The 6996-nt window shown below is 44.6% G+C and overlaps 1 non-coding gene across 1 annotated transcript; it reads right to left on the reverse strand.

The window, feature by feature from the left end:
- Positions 1 to 291: 291 nt before the first annotated feature.
- On the reverse strand, positions 292 to 363 carry trnat-cgu (transfer RNA threonine (anticodon CGU)). Its single transcript has one exon. It is a non-coding gene; the product is annotated as a tRNA-Thr (tRNA).
- Positions 364 to 6996: the final 6633 nt, after the last annotated feature.

Genomic DNA, 6996 nt, shown 5'->3' on the forward strand with positions numbered 1-6996 from the left:
GAAAATCTAACAGGGCAATGGGGGAAAGGACAGGAGTGCGGGATGTGGGATTAATAGAATAGCTCTGTTAAATATCAAGCAAATGCACAGTAATAAGGTTCAGTGCTTGGACCTCAGTTATTTTCACTCTATCAATGGCAGAGAAGGCTCACGGGACCATGTGGCTACTCCTCATGTTCTTCCCCGCATCCAGGATAAAGTATAACATGACACTGATTTCCAGATGGCCGAAACAAATGCAACAGACATCTTTTGTGGAAACATCACATTTAAAGTGAAAAACTAATCACAAGGAACGGACAGGGATTGAACCTGTAATCTTCAGTTTACGAGACTGACGCCTTACCACTTGGCCACCATGCCTTTTCTTAATGGGTACCTGAGGCTCCAGAGGAGGATTTGTGATTCTTTTTCAATTTGGTTGAAACAGCATCGAGAAACATGCACAGAAATAAAGGGATTGTGGAATGGGGAACAGATCAGCCTCATTTCCATCATCAGCATCATGAAATCTTCATTCAGACGTTCCATTCCCATCCTCAGCTTTTCTCACATCTGTACAATAATATAAGAGTGGACATTGGGTTGTTACTGGGCAGATTATATAAATAGACTATGTGCATCATCACAGGAAGTGATGTAATATAATCTGTACGGCACCTCATGGAGAGTTGTAGATGAAACCTTCAATGCAAGATGTGTAGAGTAAACTCAGGTTATTTTAAACGTCAGATTCTTATAAATTCTGTACTAAGCCTTGACAGATATCAGAATATTATATGGGGGCCACAGTAAACCAAAGCGAAGATGGAGAAATCTTTGCCTGTACCTTTGAAAAGGTCACTGGACTGAACCAAGCCGAGGAGTGGCCGAGATGGTTCCAGAGGTTTGCAAGGTATCGGGTCTCGTGCAGAAGCCAGACATGGAACAGGTCAGTACGCTATTGTCTGCAATGAAGGGAGTGTGCAGGCAACATCCTCATGAAGAACAGAAGGCTACATGTGAAGAAGTTATTAAGGCACTCAAGACCTATTTTAATTGAGGAAAAAAATGTCATCGTGGAGCCAAAGTTAAAACGCTGCATTTGCTGACAACGCAACCACCAGGTGACGCTGTACTAGCACATGCGCAAATGCAGCCTCTTCCACTGAAACGTCACTGTCTGTGACATTCAGGCAGCTGCCAGGATTAAAGATGGAGCTACTCAATTTATCACAGAAAACAACTTCGACCCAAAAATCCCCTCAAAGGTTGCGATCGCCGCCTCCGTCCCACCCCCAACAGTCCCCCGCTCCTTCTTGTGCATTCGCCAGTTATATAGTACCAAGTCATCTTAATTCACCTAAAGTGAATTACTTTCGGAGCAGTGACTGTCATTTCATAAGCAAATATGGCACATATCTACACAATGGACATGTTTTGGTTGATACTCGGAGAACGTTGCGCTGTTTGAAGTCTCATCAGAAGGACAGCACCTCTGACAGTGCTGCACACCCTCTGTAATTCAGTGAGGTTTCATAGAGCAGAGAGTTATACAGCACAGAAACAGGCCCTTCGGCCATCATGTCCGTGCCGGCCATCAAGTACCTATCTATTCTAATTCCATTTTCCAGCACGTGGCCCGCAGCCTTGTATTCTGTGGCGTTTTGAGCGCTCATCTAGATACTTCTTAAATGTTGTGAGGGTTCCTGCCTCTACCACCCCTTCAGGCAGTGTGTTCCAGATTCCAACCACCCTCGAGGTGAAACATTTTTTCCTCAAATCCCCTCTAAACAGTGCCATCCCATTCTCCGGACGATCATTCCCCGCTTCCCCCCATCCCACTCTCTGACTGCTCACTCCCCGCTTCCCCCACCACCAGCCCCATCCTGCTCTCTGGCCGCTCACACTCCAGGCCATGGGCTCTGCCGCTTCCCTCCTCTCGGCCACTCGCTCCAACATTGCCCCAACACCCCTCGAGGCTCGCCTTGCTTTATCGGGTGGTGCGGTGAAGAATGATCGAATGTTGGAGCGAGAGGCCGAGAGGAGGGAAGCAGCATGGCTTAGAGCTAGTGTCTGGAGGGACGTGGGGGGGAAGCGGGGCGTGAGTGGACGGAGAGAGGGCAGTGCGGGGGTGGGGGGGTAGCAAGCGGCCGGAGGGCGGGGGAGCGGGGTAGTGAGGAGCGGGCAGTGAGCGGCCTGGAGTGAGTGGCTGAGAGGAGGTAGAGAGTTTTCCCGCGCATGCGCCACTTCGTCCTGGAAGACGTAGGCTGAGCATGCGCAGCATCTCAGAGCGCAGGAGACTGTTTGTGCATGTGCGAGCTTGGAGCGCTCTGATGACGTCGGCTGGCAGCTGCATTGTCAGGAATCACTTTGAATTTAATAAGCGTACAAAACAGAAAGAGGAGAGTATTCATTCATTTATCAATGACTTGTACAATCTCACGGAGGATTGTGAATACCGCAACTTAAGAGAAGAGCTGAATGGAGACAGGATTGTGTTCGGGGTATTAGACAACACCATTTCAGATCATCTACAGTCCAGGGCTGATCTCACATTAACGAAAGAGTTTCAATTGAGCAGACAAACAGAGGTTAGAAAGTTTAACCAATCCGTTGTCCAAGGGGACAGGGAGAGTCTGATCTCCAGAGTTGCAGACTCAATTGAATTTGTTAAGAAAACAAAAGGAAAAATTAGTGGTAAAAGACAAGAAAGACGGGAAGAACAACTAGTGGTAGCTGCAACCAATTGCAGTAGGTGTGGCCGAGAGAGACACAAGTGGGAAAACTGCCTCGCCAAAGAAGCTGAGTGTTTTTCCTGCAGAAAGATGGGACACTTTCAGTCAGTGTGTCTCAGTAAAATACCAGCACTGAATATAATTAAAGGGAAATCCCCAGAGAGCAAAAACATTAATGAAGTACAGGATATCCAAAGTGTGGAAATACATTTTTTAGGTGAAATCCAGGAAATAAAGGGAGAGTTGCTGGACGACAGAAATTCTGAAATATTTTAAGATAGAGGTAGATAGATTCTTGATAAACAAGGGGGTGAAAGGTTATCGGGTGCAGGTGGGAATGTGGAGTTGAGGTTACAATCAGATCAGCCATGATCTTATTGAATGGTGGAGCAGGCTCGAGGGGCCGAGTGGTCTACTCCTGCTCCTAATTGGTATGTTTGTATGTCAGAAAACATGTTCTAGATACAATGAGAACTATCATTTGTTTGGAAATGGATTTGAACCCCCTTTTATCAAAAGGTTATTGAGCTTTAATTTTTCTACAATTAACAGACAAATCCTTGTGGAGTTGAGATTGACAGAAACAATGGGCTGGATTCTCTAGATCCCTCGACGTCGAGATCTGTGGTGGGGGTGGGGTGGGGGCCGCCTGAAGATGGCCCCGGATGAGGCCCGCCACGGACCTCAACGCTGGCAGGGCCTGGCTCGATATTGCCGGCGACGGCGAGGCCTTGTGGGGGACACCCACCGCTCGGCAACGGGACCACAAACCTGCATTAATTATTATCCCATCACTTCCTGATATCCCGCTGCGATCTTCAGCCCAGTGGCTGGCACTGCCGTGCCTTCGGAGCCCCATCCGGGCAAATGAGGTGCAACACTGGTGAGGAGGGGGGAGAAGGTAAGTTTCTCAGTGTGGGGGTGGGGGGACGGAGTCAAATTAATGTCATGGGTGTAGGGGATGGTGGGAAGGGTTATAGTTTACAGTTTGTGCAGTTTTGGGCGGAAGGTCAGATTGTAAAGGTAGGTTTTGGGAGGGAAGGGCAAATAATTAATTTAACTGTTATTGGGGGGATGGGAGAGAGGCAAAAGCAATGTATTTATTTCATTTCATTTCATCTTCCGTTAAATATTTTCCAGTCGGACTAACAGCCCTTTAAAAATGGCTGACACTCCAGTACAGTACTAAGGCAGTGCTGCACTATCAGAAATGCTGTTTTTCAGGTGAGACAGAAAACTGAGGATCCCTCTGCCCTCTCAGGTGGATGTTAAAGGTACCATGGCACTATTTCAGAGAATAGAAGGGGAATTATTTCTGGGGTGCTGGTCATTGTTTAACCCTGAATCAACATCACTTAAAAACAGATTATCTGGTTTTTATCACATTGTTGTTTCTGGGAGCTTGCTGTGCGCACATTGGCCACCATGTTTCCTACATGACTACAGTGACTACACTTGGAAAGTCCTTCATTGGCTGTAAAAGGCTTTGCAACGTCCTGTGGTCGTGAAATGCAAGTCTTGCTTTTTCCATTGTTATCAGTGTCATTGTGATCAAAAGATAGGATTCGTGAACACAAAGTTTAAATCAATTTCGATTAAAATAATGTAAAAGCATCTATATTCTTGCACTGTACTTAATAATCTCCATCTTCCTATCCTTACAGAGTGCAATGTCATCGACCCTGAAATTGATTCCACAATCTCATGGAATCACAGAGTCAGAGAAAGTTTAAGGCACAGAAAGAGGCCACTTGGCCCATCGTGTCTGTTCCACAAACAATTTCAGCCGAGTTCTGATGAAAGGTCACAGACCAGAAACGTTAACTCTGTTTCTCTCTCCACAGATGCTGCCAGACCTGCTGAGTATTTCCAGCATTTTCTGTTTTTATTTCAGATTTCCAGTATCTGCAGTATTTTGCTTCTGTGTTACTTTGAAAGTTAAAACTGACCCACCTGTCTACAATTCACACTGGGGTCTCCCATGAAATGATTCTGTGTAATGTTGTTAGAATGAATGCAGACTCCGAGCACAGAGCTTCCTGTGGGGAATTGGGGATCTGAAAACCAGCAGACTGCAGGAATTTCCACTGGGAGCACAAATTCACAAAATCTACCTTTTATATATTGATTCATTTTAATTGTCCTTCTGGAAAATTATTTTGAAACAATTTAAACATCAACCCACAGCTCCATGACTGGGTCAATTATGAGGTCATCCTCTGACAGGTCATGTGACAGCTGGAGCCACAAGACATCAGAACCAGATTTGTGACTGGATTAAAACCCGGAATCCTGTCCCAATGGCTTTTCAAATAAAGCTGTTGCTGTTTGAAAACACAGCAGTTAAACTTTCTGCCTGACCATGAGGGGAGCTAGGGAGAAATTTACAAAACTCAATCCTTCAACAAAATAGTTCAAAAATCATTAATATCGAAATCATGTGAGGATTTATATGCAGTAGAGAAACAAGCAGAATACAGAAAGTACAGAGGAGAGCTGAAAAAGGAAATGAGATCAGCAAGAGAGTGTATGAGAAAAGATTAGCAGGTCACATAACTGGGAACACTGAAGTCTTTTACCAACATATGGACAGTCAATGAAAGGGTGGGTCAATTAGGAGATCCTGTGGAGGCAGAGGGTGTTTTTGAGGTACTAATTAAGTACATTTCATCTGTCATCACAAAATGAGCGGATGTTGCCAATGTCACAGTAAAGGAGGAGGAAGTGAGAAAATTGGACGGAATGAAAATAAAGAGGAGACAATTATAAGGTTGGCAGCTCTCACAGTAGAAAAGTCACCCAGTTTGAATGGGCTGCATCCTGGGTTGCTGAGGGAGGTAAGGTTGGAAATAGCGGAGACTCGAACCACAATCTTTCAATCCTCCTTGAATATGGGAATGTTGCCAGAGGACTGGAGGAATCTCCTCAAGATTCCACATGAATCAGTGTCCATAATTCAACTTTACATATTTAAAACATGTTTACAAAAACAGTAGAAGTACTCTCATAACATAAAAGCAAAATACTGCAGATGCTGGAAATCTGAAACAAAAACAAAAATTGCTGGAAGTACTCAGCAGGTCTGGCAGCATCTGTGGAGAGAGAAACAGAATTAACGTTTCAGGTCAGTGATTAGGCACACTACAACCTGCCGGACTGAACATTAAATTGAATCATTTCAGAGCATGACGGACGCCCCCCCCCCCTCCCCCCACACCCCCCCAACACACTTTTTTATGTTTAGTTTTTTTTCTTTTTTATTTGGTTATTTTATTTCAGTTTTTTTTTTAGTTTGGTTAGTTTGTTTCTACTGTGTCTACCCATTGTTTCTGTTTTTAAAAAATGTTTAATGTTTGTGTTCGGAGTGCTTTGTGCATTCCAGTCAATTCACACCTTCTCTGTACTAACGCTTTGTCTTTCAGCACACCATTGAGCACTGTTCAGCACTGTTCGCCTTTGTTCCATGCCCTTCTGGTCAGTTATTCTCTGTGACCTTGTCCAATCAACACCTCTTTTGTTATCTCTTGCCCCACCCCCAGCTTTACTTGCTTAAAACCTTTTCATTTATAATATTTGTCAGCTGTGATGAAGGGTAACTGACTTGAAATGTTACCTCTGCTTCTCTCTCTACACAGATGCTGCCAAAACCTGCTGAGTATTTCCAGCATTTCCTGCTTTTACTCTCATAGCACAGTTAACCTGTTTTTTCTCTCTCTGTTCATATTCTGTCTCAGTGTTTGGATCTCTCACTGTTTGGATTGAGAATTGAGCTTGTATCAGTCCTGTGATGGACAGATCTGCTGAGTATTACCAGCATTTTCTGTTTTTTCTTCATTTCAGATCAGAATTTCTTATTGAAACACGGGGAATGCTGTTTCAACTGCTCCGGGGATACCTTCATGAGTTGCTGAAACATTCTAATTCCCATTCCCACACGGAACGAAGCCAGGCAGGAGGAGATACCTGTGACTCAATGATCAGACATTGCAGCTCATGAAGTGTGTTTTCTGATGGTCGATGGGTTCCTGTGTGAAGTTGACACGGGTTTGGTTTTTCTCCCTTACACTTTGACCCTTCAGTTAGTTCTTTGTGTTCAGCTGTTTCAGGTGATGTTACTGAGTCAGGAATGTTGGTCAGGACAGTGCGAGAATTCCCTGTGATTCTTTCAATAGCGCTGGGGAATCTTTAACATCCACCAACAGGGCCTCATTTAATTGTCACTTCAAAAACCTGCTGGCAATTATTGCTCAGGATTACACTGAGCTGGGACACTAAGGAT

This window comes from Heterodontus francisci, chromosome 35, assembly GCF_036365525.1.
Source record: "Heterodontus francisci isolate sHetFra1 chromosome 35, sHetFra1.hap1, whole genome shotgun sequence".
NCBI classification, from domain to species: Eukaryota; Metazoa; Chordata; class Chondrichthyes; order Heterodontiformes; family Heterodontidae; genus Heterodontus; species Heterodontus francisci.